Below are 16,744 nucleotides of genomic sequence, written 5' to 3' on the forward strand. Positions count from 1 at the left end.
CAAAACGGCCCTAAACACACTTCTGCCATTTTGTACCATGTATTTATGCAAAGTGATGCTCTAAGCATTGACAATAACAAAATCAAAATATTGATCAGCTCTGAAAAACATTGAAAATGCTCTCTGTCCTACAGAATCAAATATTCAGCCAACATTTAATGCTTTATGTCAAAACAAGCTCATCCATTTCATTAGTATGCAAATTTGCTTTCATAGTTAATAAATAGTAAAATTATAGTTATACCAAAGAATTGTTCCAAGATAAATTTTCCTTATGGTTTGTTATCAGTAAATGTTGGAGCTGTAGACTCAGTTTACAGACCCATATCCTGGGCCACATAAAAACCACCTTAGGCAAAAAAAAAAAAAAAAGGGGGGGGTCATGAGTGGAAAAAGCTTAGGAGGCCCTGCTCCAGAGTCAAGTATTTTTTTTTAATCTTTCCTAATTGAAAAGTGAAAAATGGATTCGTTAAATCATATCTACGTAACTACTTTTATTATTTGAGTCTGAATTTTTTAAACATAATTCATTAATGAATATTTCTTTGAAATACCTCAGTTTCCACTCATTTTTATTTTTGTTGCTGGGAATTGAACTCAAGACCTTTGAAGGAACAGCCAGTGTTCTTAACCTCTGAGCCATCTCTCCAACTCATTTTAATTTTGTCCAAAGCAGTTACTATTCTCTGATTTTCTTCAGTTACCAAAACTAAATAAGTAAGTAAATAAATAAATAGGCAAAACAAAAGGCGCAAGAGGCTGGATGGCATATCCTCTTCCAGCCACTTGTAGGGCAGAGGCAATAGATTGCTTGAGCTTTGGAGTTCACAGCCAGCTTGAGCAACATAGAAAGATGCTATTGAAAGGATGGAAGGGAGGAGGGAGGGTGGGGAAGAGAGAAAGAGGGAGAGAAAGGAATGAAGGAAGAAAGAAGGGAAGAGGGAGGGAAGAAGAGAAAGAAAGAAACGGTCTGGATAGATCCGCATGCAGCTCAGAGTACTTGCAGAGGACCAGGTTCGGCTCTCAGCACCTGCATGGTGGCTCATTCATCTGGAACTCCAGTTCCAGAGCATCCAATGCCCTCTTTTGATGTCTGTTGGCTCTGCATGTACATGGTGTCTATAAGCACTCCAGGGGGAAAAAAGCCCATAAACATAAAACGAATAATTTTTTAAAAATTAAAAACAGAAAGAAGGAAAGCGGAAGGAAAAATATTCAATTGACATTCCTTATAATGTGTATTTTAATATGTTTATCTTGTGACCAAAACTGATTTTATATAATATATATTAATGTATTCATTTTTTAATTGTTTATTTAGCACAGTGATTACTATGGAATCTTCAATTCTAAGGTCATTACTGTTTTTATAGTTTCATTTCTATGACTTACTTGTAACCTATCTTGAACGTAATTTGATGTGACTTTACCATTGACGGTGGAGGTAAATGCACCTGAGGCTTCTCCATCCTCCCAACATGGTTCATTAAATAATTCATCCTTCTAGTAATAGTTTGTGATGTTCTCTTAAGATAAACTTCTATTATACTTCCTGGCATCTGTTTGCGTGATTGCTGCTACAGTTTGATCTTAGGTGCCCTTGGAAATCCTTGTGTTAAATGCTTGGTCCCCAACTTGTCACTATCAGGGAGCAGTAAAACCTTTAAGAGATGGAACCTAGATGGCCATCATGGGCATGCCTGGAATCCCAGCACAAAGGGAGGCAGAGGCAGGCAGATCTCTGTGAGTTCAAGGTCAGCCAGGTCTACAAAATGAGTGCAGAACAGCCAAGGCTGCACAGAGAAACCCTATCTCAAAAAAACCAAGGGAAATGGGACCTAGAAGAAGGTTTTTTTTATGCTGGGGATATACCTTAAAAAAGGTTTGTGGGACCCCTAATTTTTCCTCTCCATCTCAAGCTTTCCACTACCCCACCACCATGAAACACCGCCTTGCCACAGACCCAAAAGCAATGGGGGCAATCATCCCTCAACAGAAACCTCCAAACCCATGAGCTAAAACATCCCCTTCATAAACTGATGACCTCAAGTATTTGTGACAGTGGTAAAAACTAGCCCAGCATTCTTTCCTGTTCTGTTCATGTTTTACCATTCATTCCAACAAATATTTTGATTACTGTATTCTTAACAATACCCACACAGTATTCTTCTGTTCAGTTTTGTTTCCATGGTCTTAGGTACCTGTGGTGAACCATAATCCAAAATACTACATAGAAAATTCTAGAAACAAACAAATCTTAAATTTTAAGTGTATTTTTATTACAATGTGTTTTTATAATAGCATTTCCTTATTAGTTATTGTGGTTAATCCTTACCATGTGCCTTAGTTACTGTTCCATTGCTGTGAAGAGAAATCATGACTAGGATAAGTCTCATAAAAGAAAGCATTTAATTGAGAGTTTACTTAGAGTTCCACAGGATTAGTCCATTATCATCATGGCTGGCAGGCAGGCAGGCAGAGGGAGAAAATCCTCAAAGTCACCCACGCCTACTCCAACAAAGCCACACCTTCTAATCCTTCCCAGGTTCCACCAACCAGGGACAAAGCATGCAAATAAATGAGCCTATGGGGGCTATTCTCATTCAAACCGCTACATAATGCCTAATTCATAAAATGAGCTTTATCATAATTATGTATGAGTAGGAAAACTATGTTACACCACTGCATTTTCTTTGCAGTTTCAGGCATCCATCCAGGGTCTAGGGCACATCTTCTGCAAATGACAGGGGTCTGCTGAAGAGGAAGCATGTCCCTATTTCAGAGATGTTCCTGTGCTTTTATAAATAACCCCCTGTGGCAGTAAAGAGCATCTATTTCTCTCATTTCTTTTCGCCTAGTTATTACTCATGTAAAAGACAAATGTTCTTCAGAGAAACAGATGTCTGGACTGAGCCTAAGAAAGGATCTCACAATTCTATGCCTCTTTTTTGGTGGAAAAAAAATAAAAATAAAAAGCATGTCCTGATTTTGCAAACGGAACACTTACTGAGTTGGAAAAAATCAAAACAAAACACTAGTAACATCTGACCATAAGCTTGCTTCATTTTTCAAATTGGTAATGAATGTGTTAGCCTTAAGGGCGCCAGCATCTATAAAGGAAATCGAGGTTCTGATCATATGGACTTACTTTCTTAAATAAAACCTGTTTAGAATGAGCACAGAGCCCACAGAGATGGAGCTCCCCCGTTCCTCAGGAGCCATACACGAATCCTTTACACCCCCCTGAACTTCATCTCCTGAGCTCTCATTACCATAAAGCAGTGGTGGGCACCAACACCTGGGCAGCACCCTCTGTGGGCAGTAAACCATTTGGGGAGCACTGCTTCATCCAAGTGCCAAGCTTTGTAGGACAGCTTGAAATGTAGCCTTTGCCGCCATTACCAAGTAGATCACAGCTGAGTCTACCCAGCCTTCTGTTAGAACGTGCTGCCAAGGAGACTTGGGCTATAGATGCTCCTAGGATGGGGGAGTCTTCCTGGCAGTCCCATTCGACAACCCTTGGGAGAAGAGTATGTGCTGGTTGGCCAGAAAACTCTAGCGAAGCTATGAGTCTTTGCAAGCCATCACCGTCACTGGAAACCAGGCACCCATCCATCCTCTTAGGTAGAATCAGGTCAAACTTGCCTTACCAGCTAAGCAGCAGTGGGGCTCATAAAGGCAAATCTGCGCTTTATTTATTGCTCCAACATCAACAGAGGGAGAGGGTGAGAGGGAGGGAGAATGGGAGGGTGGGAGGGAGGGAGGGAACTTAGAGCAGTGCCCTAGGCTAGGCTAAATAGTAGTTTGTTGTTGTTTAGCATGGGTTTTGTTGTTGGTTTGATTTTTGTTCTGTTTTTTTTTTTTTTTTTTTTTGAGACAAGTCATCAATGTAAACCTAGTTTGTAGCAAACTTCTTGGCCCAGCCTGCCCTGGGATTGCCGGCATGAGCCACCATGCCCATCCTTGTCAGTTAAATTTATGATCTTAGCAATATGGACACCTTTACATGCCTTAAATATGCATCTGAATTTATCTGTCTTTCTTGAACTGCCAAGATAAAAATCTTACAACAATAAAAACAAAGTAAAACAACAAATAAAATGAGATGAAAAAAAACAACAACAACAACAAAAAGCATGGAATGAACAACCTGCTTCCTATTCTGGACTCCTTGAGACTAGAAAGGCTGCCTGATGAGGTTTGCTGTTGTTTTTTGTTTTGTTTTTTGGTGAGTTACTGGGATTGAGATGAAGGGGGAGGGGCAAGCGACTCTGTATGCTAGTATGCTAACCTTCTGATGTGAAGACTCTCTGAGTGAGGCGGACAGACCACTGAGGCATTCATAATGTGAGGTTTTTTTACATTTCCTTTGGGTTGGGTTCTTGTGGAAATTCATGTTCCTGAAATTCATGTTCTGAAAAGGAGTGAGCTGCTCGCAAGCCTCCTCCTAGCTTTACAATCACATCGCTCTAGGGGCAGTTGGTCTTTTCTGATACTGGCCTTAAGAAAAGGAGACTTCGGCGTGGGGAATCAAGCCACCTCTAGCAATCAGTTGAGTTTCCCTCCATTGGCAGTCATTTCCTTCCGTACTCTATGACACCGGAAACCTGTGTTCTACACCAGCGCGCACCGGCTCTCAGCCATTCCCAAGCTCTTGTGGGCGCAGTAATGAAACATTCCAGAGACAGTCAAACCTCATTACATCAGAAGGAAAGTCTGATCAAAATCAGAGAAAATCTGGCCCTGGCATTTCAAAGAGAAAGGTCACGACCCCAGCTAGCAGGGTCCATACCCAACTGCCGCCTCTGCAAGGACCGTTTTAATAAACTGGGGAAAGAGATGAGCTTAATGAACCGTGTATCCGGAGCACGGAACGCTTCAGCAAAAGCATTTTCTCTCCCGCACTCCCGTTTTCTTATTCACCTGTACGGGTCTTTAATGAAATGGACTTCAAACAAACAAAAGAAATAGACTTTTTCAACTGGTTGACGTTGGGTTGTTAATTCCAAATAAGGAGTGTCTGAGCTCGATGAGTAGACACTGCAGGCTGAAACCCGTCACTTCACGGTTCCCCATAAGCCAGGCACACGAAGCCAACCCTTGGTTACCCGCTTGTAAATGTGCAGGCGATTCAGCTGGCCTGCCTTCAGCGTCTCGTCTCAGCAACGACTCACGTCATCACCTGCCACTGCCAGGTGCGCCAGGTGTGTGCCGGAATAACCGCTCTCCCTCTCTCCCTCTCTCCCTCTGCTCCAGCTTCTCTCCTCGCTGTTTCCCTCTCCTTTCCTCTCCTCCTCTGCCCCGTCTCTCTGCCCTCATGGCTCACTCACTGTCCCTTCCCCAAAGCCCACACTCCTCCCTTCCCACAATGAACAAGATCTGTTGGAGTGGCGTGTTATTCCTCAAGGGTTACACCTTGGCACGGGTGTCCACTCATTATACGAGGCACCGACTCATTATACAAAACAGCCTCCATCTTCTGATATTTTGGGTTGGGCTTTTTGTTCTTGTGTTTTGAGACAGCATCTTGCTTTGCAGCTCAGGCTCGCCTCAGGCCTGCCTTGCCCCCGACCCCAAGTGCTGGGATTAGCAGTGTGTTGCTACCATCTCTGGCTTTAGGATTCTTATTTTTAAATTCAATCTCATTTCTTCTTTGCTTCCCAATCCCTGAGCTCTTCATTCAACCCACTTCCCTCCCAGCTGTCAAACCCTGAGCTGCGAAAAACACAAAATGCAAATTTTTGTTCATAATCATCCAAATAAACCCAGTCAGTCCCAGCGACGGATTCCAGAAACAAGTGGGAAGTTTTACAAGTTGCCTAGGATGTTCACGCGTGAACATCCCTTTCATTCTCAGCGAGGACCACAGCAGCTGTAGTGGGGGAAAAAAAAAGTCTTTAGAGTCAGACATGCCCAAATTTCAGCCTCAGCCCTACCTGCGGTGTGAATCCATCCCCTAAGCCTCTGTTTCCTTACCTGTAAAACTGGTAGGATGCATGCAAGGAGGTGGACAGACTGCGCATGCGCAAACTAAGAGCTATCCGCAGCCGCGACTATAGAGTTCCTTTCAAGGAGGTACTGTGTCCTTGTAATGAGGGGCAGAGAAGAGAAGATTCTCTCCCATGTCCCTGCTGCTGATATGGGAAGGGAGTGTAGAAAGCACTCCCATTCAAGTGCCAAGTAATAGTTAAAATATTTGATAATCCCTTGAGCCACCCAGTAAATCAGACCTCCCACGTGGGAGCTGGCTCTTGAAACAGCACAGCTGTCTCCAGAGGGTTATGTGTGAGAAGCCATTGGAAACTAGGCCAGGTCAGGTGGATTGTCCAACACATAAAGCAATTGCTGGAAGCCAGACAGAGCGGCTGATATGGAAGGATGAGCCCCAGGATGGACAGGGAGTAAGCAGAGAGTTGGGGGAAGCACCTTTTAACTCAGCTCAACTCCACAGAGGCCCGAGACCTTCCCCTCCATGCCAATCAGCAGCAGCACTAACTTTCCAAAGGAAAAGCAGCACTAACTTTCCAAAAGCGTGAAAAGAAGTTGGCTTTGAGGACTGGAAATGCGTGTTCTTCCAGAAGGTGATGCAAGGAGTCATTTGGATTTTTTACTCAGTTCCCGAGTCTCTACCATCAAAGGTTATAGCTGAAGTAGAAACCATAAGCTTGAGCAGAGATGGCCAGTGACCTACTTGTTTGAGTCACAGCAGCAAGGCAGCAAAAGAAAGCTTCCGTGTGCCTCAGTTTCTCCATCTGCAAGTCGTACAACTACTTCATGGTGTTGCAAGTTGGCTCACAGAGAGCATTTAGATCATGTGATATGCACTCGCTAAATAAGTTGTGATTATCATCAAGCCTATGAGGTCACAGGTTCGGAGCTCCAGGTGGCTGCAGGGAGGAACTGAAGCAACCAACAAGAGTTGGGATTTACACAATGGCCCCTTGTCGAAGGAGAAGGCCTCCAAGGGACCGGCCTCTGGCGCTGAGAATTTATAGGCTGCCAGGGCTTCCCGGAAGTTAGTTTAGGAATGGCTGTCAGTTACAGTATATCCAAGAAGAAACTTGGACCCAGGAAAGCAAGGGGATTTATTTAGCGAGATTAATGTTACTCCATTTTTTTCTACCATTATATCTCTTCTTGTTGCCCCTCTCTGGTACTATGCCCAGAAAATGAGTTCCCTTCATAAGCAGGATGTTTGTCAATAATTTTCATCTTAAAGTGCAAAAATACACAGCAAAAAAGAAAAAGGCTAAAAATGTACACTTCCAAGGAACATCTTTCCCTCACTCTGACCCCCAAGAAATCCCAATGCCCTACAGCAATAGTTCTCAACCTGTGGGTCGTGAGCCCTGTGGCAAATTTCTATTGCCAAAAATATTTACGTTATGATTCATGACAGTAGCAAAATTACAGTTATGAAGTAGCCACGTAAATAATTTTATGGTTGACAGTACAACATGAGGAACTAAAAGGGTTTCAGCATTAGGAAAGTTGAGAACCCCGCTCTAGAGTATTTCGCCAAGGGCTTCTTGAAGGAGCCTCTGAAGACTAGTGCTACTCTATCAGCTCTTGAATCAAAAGGTATATTATGTAGAGGAAGGAGACCACTCTGGTGGCCCAGGCAAAGAGATTGGCACCAACACTTCTAATATTCACAAATACTGGTGTTGCTTTTGCCTGTGCGGGTGATTCAGAAGGGAGCCCTCACTGTTCACGAAGACACATCATTGAGGAGTTCACTGTCAATCATCATTCTTTTAGGAGACCAAGTAAGGGGGCTAGGGACACAGCTCAGAAGTAGATCAAGGCCCTGAGTTCTACCCCAGTGACACAAAAAGAACAGGGCAGAAAAGGAGGTATAGGAAAGGAGGGGTGGGGAAAGAGAAAAATGAAGGAAGAAAGGGAGGAAAGGACGAGTAACTTGACAAATGCTGAGCCCCGGGTAAACAGAAGCAAAAGGGTACGCAAGTTATTCACATGACTTTCAAGCTGCCGGGCCTGGAGATTTCAGCCAAGGGAAGATGAACGAAGTGGAGACGATGAATGAGGTAGAGAAATGGCAAGTCCATCTGAATATGAGGCCAAAGCCCTTGCCATCTACAGGAGGTTTAGTATGGGCAAGAAAGCATTTTTCTAGCTCCCTTTGGAGGAGGAGAAAGACAGAGAAGCAGCGGGTCTAACTACATTTATAGCTAAGTAACTAGAGACTGAATTAAAAAAAAAAAAAGGAATAAAAGAGAATTCCTAGTCCTTTTGTCTCAAGTGGGACATCTGGTTTACTTAAGAGAGCAAAAGTATATAGCCCATGCTGGCCTAGAGCTCTGTATTTGCAGAGAAAGACCCTGACTTTCTGCCGTTTGCCCACCACACTCCTTGCTGGGATGATAGGTCTGTTTTACCATACCTAGCTTTACACAGTGTTAGAGTTCAGACCCAGGATGTCAGGCACGCTAGGCAAGCACTCTACCAAGTAAGCTACATCCCTAGGCACTAATCATTAGTGGGTATTGACCAAGGGCCCAGCACAGGAAATGTTAGAAAGAACTTGATGGCTGCCATTCACTGAAGCATCTTCACCCTGGGACAGAGGTAGAATCTATTTCACTGGGCAGAATGACTCATCGGAGAGACTTAAAGACAAGTTCTGATCAAAAGCAGAAAACATTTCTCTCATCTGTTTCCCCAAAGCACAAAGCTTTGTTTTGGGGGTTAAAAGTCATAAGACTACAGATTCTGAGGGGATTCATATTTTGACAGCGGGATGTATCATTTTGTTCTTAATGGGTGTGTTATTGCTTTTCTCGTGGTTCCACTTGCCTTTTCACAGTTTCCAGTTTTCCCTTATTGCCATGGTTGTGAAGAAAACATCTTTAAATCCTTGAAAATCAAATTAAAGTCAGGAACCTTTTTTTTTCTACTTAATATTTTCAGAACCTTTTCCAGGGAAGTGCCCTGGCACTCAGTCAAAACTCCTCCTCACAAAATGGAGAACTTTCTAGAGGCAGACTCTCATATGTTCGACAATGAAATCTCTGCTTTGTGCATGATTTTTTTCTCTTTTGTTTTCTTCTCAGATAAGCAAGTCCCCTTCTTAGGTGCACTTTCCTAAAACCACAATTTGTTTTGCAGGTGGGAATGGAGCAAAAGTTCTTTGAATGATACTAGTGAAACTGTAGGGGTTCTGCTCTCTTTTTTATTGTTGTTTGATTTGGCTTGTTTTCAGCTTTAAAAAAAAATAGTAAAACAAATACATAGTAAGTTCATTTGGATTTCGTTTGCTCCCTTGTTTGTTTGAGACAGAGTCTTGTGATAAGCTGAGAATGGCCTCAATCTTTCAATTCTCCTTCAGTCTCCCAAGTGCTACAGGCATGCACCACGACACTGTGGTCAGGTCGCTTCTAACAGCAAATTCTTGCAATAAGTACTTTGAAGTAATATAGCTAGTGGAAACAATACTTTTTTTTTTTAACAGTTTGCATTTAAAAATTAACCATCTTGAATTTGCCACATTGCCTCCTGGAATCAGACACCAGTGTTTGACTAAGGAGGATGGAAAATAAATGTTAATCCTTGCTCTCAGGGACCTAAGTTCTACAATTGGGTCCTGAACTATTCTAATGAATACAATAAAAAAGCACCAGCCTTGATTAAACCGTCCTTGGGTTAGCCTCAGAAATAAAACAAACAGGAAGATTATTTGCCTTAAAATTGCATTTGATTTGATCCTTAAAGCAATTTACACAAATGGATCCACTGGGTATTTTGTTTGGTTGCTAACATTCAATCCACTTACTGACTCAATGTTTTTTGAACACCATGCCAGGCGTGAAGATTTATCAGTGGAGAAGTGACCCTGTGGCTTGTTTCAGCTGGTGGATCCTGCCAGCCTTGTGTGTGGTGGGGTGAGTAACCATGAGGGGTCCCTAGGGCAACTGTAGGGGTCAGTTCATCAAGCGCAAGAAGTGATTTAAAAGGAGGAAAGATTCTTTTCAGTCCAAGGGGCACTTGGCTCATTGTGCTCTGGACTATGGTAAGTCAGGACATCATGGTGGAAGAATTTGGAGGGACAGAGTTGTTCACCTCTCAGAATCCAGGAAATGGGGAAAACAGGAAAGAACTTGGGATAAGACATGGCCTCCGAGAGCATACACCCAGTCATCTACTTCCTTCAAGTAGGTCCCACCTCCAAAAGTTCCCATCATCTCCCAATGATGCCATTCAGTGAAGACCCTTTCAATGGATTAACCCATTAATAAGGCAGAACTCTCAAGATGTAATCACCTCCTAGTGACTGGATCCACCACGTCATAACCATGGACTGGTGCTTCCATGCTGGCTTCAATCATGCCTTGAGCTCCTGAGCCTTATGGGAAATACTTCTTTTTTGTTTGTTTTTATTTTCTAAGACAGGGTTTCTCTGTGTAGCCTTGGCTGTCCTGGACTCCCTTTGTAGACCAGGCTGGCCTAGAACTCACAGAGATCTTCCTGCCTCTGCCTCCCCAAGTGCTGGGATCACAAGTGTGAGTCACCACTGCCCAACAGGAATATTTCTTATCCAAACACAATAGTAATGTTGGGATAGATTTTCTTCTCCCCATCTAAGCGGGAATCAAGATTCCAAAAGATGTCTACATGTCTTAGATAACACTTTCTTCTCAACTTTACCCAGTTTTCTTGGATGGAATATCTTAAAATTGTAAGGAGCTGGTTCTATTTCTGCCTCTAAAAGCTTCAAGTGCCCCCCTGGTGTTTCTACTCAGTGAATCCCTCTCTGGAGACCAAATGCCACTTGACAGAAGTCTGACATAGCCCAAGTAAAGATTCTGGAGAGCAGGCCCTTCAAAGAGGAGATTTAAACTGTCTCTCTTCAGGTAGGGAATGTCTTGCAGGAGGCATTGGCAGACAGAGGTTGTGCTAGCATGGTGGTCTTTGGCAGTTTTGGCTTCCTGGTGCACACAGTAGTGGTCTTCTCCATCATTGAATTTGTTAGCATGGGAATAGTCTATTTGTGATAGTAAAAGGACATATCTTCTCTCTAAAAGTATGTTGATTACTTACCCTTCTCTACACATAAGACAAATGTCTTGCTTGGAAGCTTTGGAAATGAATTTCAGTATATCCTTTAAGAGGCCTCTCTTAAGCTTTCCCCAGTGGGAGCTTTCATTTCAAGCTCGAAGATATGTATTGCCAACTCTTTTCAACTAATATTATTGAGCATCTAGTGTAAGGGACATATGTCAGGATGTTGACAGAACAGAGCCTTTGACTGGGAGTGGGGACAATGGTGGGACTGTAATGGAGTGAAGTTTGGGCTCTCTTAGTATCTGCCCCTTCTATGGGAATATAAACAGAAGCAGTTCACTCCTCTAAGGATCTCAAGCCATCAGTGAGAATTCCCCAGCTGAAGCTGAGGGTGGCATCCTTCTAGACAGTGGCAGCATCATGAGCTAATGGCCATTTGAGGAAGCAGAGGATTGTGGGGAACCTCAATGTAACCACACAGAATATACACCCAAGAACTTGGACGAGATGAGAGTAAAAGATAAGACAGTAACAGCACGAAAGGCCCTTGGGTGTTCGTCATGCCACGAATGCATTACACAGCTGTTACAGATGGGCACACAGGGGCTGATGGGTTGGCTCAGTGGCTAAAGACCAAGCTTACCATCCTGAGTTAGAGCCTTAGGACCTACATGGTAGAAGGAACAAAACAGACTTTAAACAAGTCGTTCTCTGACTTCTACACGCATGGTTGCAGGAACTGTGTGCATGCACCCATGTGCGCTCACACACATAAAACGTAATGAAGATGTTTTTATAGGTAAACAGGTATGTAAGCATTCCTTACATCACGTAATCATGACTGACCCTCACAGAGGGTAGTAACGGAGACAGAAATCTACCTTTGTCCTTCTCCTATGGGGGCAGAATCAAGGCAAGAGAGAACAGCTCAGAGGTAGAGGCTGAAGGTCCTGAAGACCAGCCATGTCTACCCCTGATCACAGAAATCTTATTCCCACAGCACGGAAGAAAGTAGCGCCATTTCTTGGAGGACCTTGTTTACAGATCCTAACCCTACTTCAGAATTCCTTCCACCAGGAGGCCCTCTGCTGTGCTTTGGATCTGAAGTGTTCCCCTAAGCATTATGTACTAGAGGCTCAGTCTCCCAGCTGGTGATTTTGAGGGAGGAAATGGAATCTTTAAGCAGTGGCACATCGTGGAAGAAACTTTGGTCATTGGACACCATGCTCGGATCTCTTCCCCTCCCTCTCTCTTTGGCAGCCACAGTCACTTGCCTCTATCATGCATTCCCACCGAGCTGAGCAGCCTCACCACAAGGCCAAGCAAACTTGACACACATGAACTGACACCTCTAAAACTGTGACTGAAAAATAAAACTCTCCTCTTTTAACCTGACTAGGTCAGGCGTCTGGCTACAGAAACAGTAGATTACTAAAACACCCTCTCAACACCAAGCTGCCACCAGATGAGGTTTGGCCGAAGGGGACCCGCCCTATTTGTGCTGGGCCTTCTCTTTGAAAACATGACTGAATGCTTATCAGAACTGCAAATCGCGATTACAACCATACTCGGACTGTGTTTAACAGCCTGTGTGGCCTTGTGAAGTCGCTGAGGATGGTACAGCATATGATTTGGAGGTGTCATCAAACCGGGCCCCATGTGGCCTGAGATTGCAGCTCAGCAATACAGCACTTGCCCACAATGCACAGACCCTGAGTTCCATCCTCATCCTCAGTGCCACAAGAAAGTAAGGAGGGGACCAGGAAGATGAGAAGGAAAAAGCAATCAGAACTCCTTAGATTCCCCACATTGGCCTCTTCCACAGTACCACATTTCTTGGCATCGTTAATGCAGGAGCATCCCTGACCATCTTTCCAACTTTGGTCCTGAGTAGTTGAGAGCCGTAAGTGAAAATCTGTGTTCCATTGCTGCTTCTGAAACTGCAGGCAAACACCAGCTGAATCGTTGGGCAAGTGTTTTTCCTGTCTAGATTTTACAGGGGGTTGTTAGGACAATCGTCAAGTTGTTATGGTCAAGGCCATATGAAAAGACTCAGAATAGCTTGTAAATTTAACATGACAGCAAGTGTCAGCTGTTACAATACTATCAGTACCAGTGGCCAAACCTCACCAGCCACACCAGGTGTACAGTTCTGAATAAAAGCCCACGCTCATAGTCACCAACAAAGTCAATGCACAGAAGAACACTTTCGGGTTTCCAGTTAATGACATAAATCTCATATCAAATATATCATCCTAATTTTTTTTTTCATTTTTGGCAAAACTTGTGGGTCCAAAACACAGTTCAGCATAAGCAAAGGCCTGGCTCTGCCCCAGCATATTAATCAGTGAATTAATTCTCATTAACCTTGGGCCTGACTCAGTGACTTGGCTGTGGCATCATGAGGAGCCCAAAGCCACTGGAGGACGCAGCAGCGGGCCTTCAGGCTCCTGGAAAGGGAATGTCAGCTGATCTGTGCTTTCCCGTCTTCTAGAACCTTCTATGGAACAAAATGGTGAGAGAAAAAGAGTGTTACTGACCTTGAGGGTCACAACCTGTGACCCAAGTCAAGTCCAGCCGCCTGTCTTCATTAAGCCAGATGAAAAACCACATTGAAGTAGAGAGTGGAAAACAGAGATTAATTAAATTTGGCCACACCTGGAAGAGGAACAAAGAAACCCCAGGAATGCCCGTGGAAGCCTTACTTCATTTTCCTGAAGTGAGATTAGGGTTAAAATAGGAGACCAGGGATTTGCACATTTTAGCAAGCCTGGTCAAGCGGTGGTCCCTTCCCTCACTGACCCATTTTTGTTTGGCCCTCAGTCTCATAAGGTGATCTGATGAATTGTTAGAACTGTATGAAATCTCTTTCCTAGAGATGAGTTCTTGACTGGTACCTTTTTCTTCTCCCAGCATGGGATACCTTGAGAAATTCTCATTTATTTTTATTCCATACTAGAACTAGGTACTTCTATTACTTCTATTACTTCTATTACTTCTAGTGTGTGTGCGTGTGTGTGTGTGTGGTGTGGTGTGTATGTGTGTTTGCACATGTGTGAGTGTGTATTGTGTGTGTGTGTGCATGCGGCAGGGTTTCACTATGGAGCCCTGGCTGACCTGGAACTCACAGAGATCCAACATGCCTCTCCCTCCCAAATGCTGGGATTAAAAGTTCCAGCCCCAATTTATTTCGAAAGACTTTTTAGAAATATATCTTTCTTCTAATCTTTCACAAGCACTTTTATGGTGATTTTTCTTAGCAGACTTAGTTCACTTTATTTTTCTTTTATTTAAAAAAAAATTTTTTTTTCTACGGTAGCCACAGCTGGAGCCTGGGTCCTCTGAATGGAGACTCTGGTGTGGGTTTTCACAAGATGATTGGTGAATTCCTGATAAGGAGACTTGGTGAACACAATCTCTTTTCAGAGGTTGGGAGTCAGGTAGCTGTAGGTTGTGGAGATGGCATCAAGGGTGGCCTTGGCAAAGTTGCCCAGGGCGGCAGTGCAATTTCTGGCTGATGTGTAGCAGTCACCAATACCAGCCATCATCAGTAGCTTCTTGGGCACAGGAACAGAGACAATGCCAGTGCCTCTGAGGGCAGCGATGAGACGCCCCAAAACAGAGCCACAGCAGCCTGTCACCTTGCATGGAAAAATGTGGGACTTGCCAATCTCATTCCCCCAGGAGCCCCTCTGCACAGGGACAATGGAAAACTTGGCCAAGATGGTGGTCCCTTGTACAAAGTCTCTACTTCTTGGAGCACTTAACACCAGGACCAACATGACCAGCGTAGTCCCCAATAGCGACAAACGCCTAGAACCAGCCCGTGTCTGCTTCTGCACTGGCACGATCTTTAGAACCTTATCCTTTAGTGATGTACCCAGGAAAAAGTCAGTAATCTCAGATTCCTCAATGGGCCTGGAGAACAGATAGACCTCCTCCAGGGACTTAATCTTCATGTTCTTGGCCAAGTGTCCCAGCTTAGTGACGGGAATCCACTCATTGTCTTCCATCTTACCTCCATGAGTCCTGTGGCTTCCACCACAGCCACAGGCCTCCACCATAACCACAACCCCTGAGACACTGACTGCCTTGGCTTCCTGATCCTGGGCCCATAGGTCCTCCGGGCCCTCCCACTACTCAAGCATCATCTGCCATTGGGTGTTTTCCCACGTTACTGTGATTTTTAAACTTCTGTGTGTATGTATGTGTGTGTGAATGTCTTCCTCAACTGCCTGCCACCTTATTTTTGAGGCAGGGTCTTTTACTGAATCTGCAGCTCACTAATTCAGCTCACAAACTAGCCAGCAAGCCCCAAGGATCCTCCTGCCTCCATCTTTCCATCACTGGGATTACAAACATATACCAACCACTCTGCATGTTTTTGTTTTGTTGTTGTTGTTTGTTCGTTTTTACCATCGTGCTTACTCTTGCCCATAAGCTCTTTGCCCACTCTCTGGCATCTATCTATGATTTTGAATTGTGATAGCATAAAATTTATCATCTTAACCATTTTAGATGCACAGTTCAATAGCATTAAATGTATTTACTTTGTTGTATAACCAGTCTCCAGAATGTTTTCATGGTTAAGATAGAAACTCTGTACTTCTTAAGCAATTCCTTATTTTCTCCTCTTCCTTTCCAAGGACTTTTAGTTTATTATAGAGTCTCTCCTATGTAGCCCAGGCTAGCCTTGAACTTACTAATATCCTGGGCTAGACTCAGACTCCACTTCTAATCTTCCCCATCTCAGTTCCTAAGTGCTGGGACTACAGGTATGTACCCCAAGCCTGGTTCTGTCTATGGCCTTTTAAAGTTCTATTATCTTCCAATTATTTTGTTCTGCAGCATCGTGCCCACCTCAGTCAATCACTCATACTTTGGGGGAGGGGAGGAGGTCCAGGTACCATCATTGTTATTGTTACAACTGCCCGTTGGTTCAGGGTTCGCCTCTTCTCAACTCCTAGACAAACAAGCATTCCTTTCTATGGTGATGCTTTCCCTCAGGGCACACTTTAGAGCGGCTGAAACTGGCACTGCTGTGTAAATATGGAGCCACCTCAGAGAGGAGAGAACTTCTCCTGATGTTCAGTGAGGACAAGCAACCACATCTGTGCCAGCATCGTGGCAAATCCAAGATGGGTGACCACAGTCTGCCTTCTCTTAGGGAGCTGACCATCTACTTGGAAAGGTAATTAGTAAGCATGGCGAGACCGTGTGTACTTAATTATTTATTTATGCATTTATTTTCACAGCTCTGGGAATTGAACCCCAGGCCTTGGTGTGCTAGGTCAGCTGCAGCCCCCAGCCAACACACTGATGGAGGAGCCTTCATCTGGGGGAACTAAGGAGCTAGTGTGACTCAACATCATGAAGGGAGGCTCATGAAACATTAGAAGCTTCATGCTAAGAAGGCGATTTAGGCATGCAAAGGCCGGGTAGTGAGCCACAGAGTGGTGTGTGCTGGGACAGGGAGGAGTGGAATGTTCAAGAAGCCAGGCTGTATTGCTAAGAAATCTAATGATGAAGACTGGGGGTCTGCCCAGTGGTGGAAAGCCCGGCAAGTGAGGCCTGGGTTCTGTCCCAGCGCCATAAAGAAAAAGAAAACAAACAAACAGACAAACAGAGATGAGGTTAGAAAAGTGGGATTATTCCAAATTAAGGAAGGTGGGGAAAGGCTATGAGCCCCTGCCTGAAGGGGAGGGAGATGCAGCTTTCACAG

General features: G+C 44.0%; 1 pseudogene; it reads right to left on the bottom strand.

The window, feature by feature from the left end:
* Positions 1–15,180, bottom strand: part of LOC129666582 (40S ribosomal protein S2-like) — a 29,548-nt pseudogene extending 14,368 nt beyond the window's left edge.
* Positions 15,181–16,744: the final 1,564 nt, after the last annotated feature.

The sequence above is a fragment of the Psammomys obesus genome, unplaced genomic scaffold, assembly GCF_907164565.1.
Source record: "Psammomys obesus unplaced genomic scaffold, mPsaObe1.curated_primary_1811, whole genome shotgun sequence".
Taxonomy (NCBI): Eukaryota; Metazoa; Chordata; class Mammalia; order Rodentia; family Muridae; genus Psammomys; species Psammomys obesus.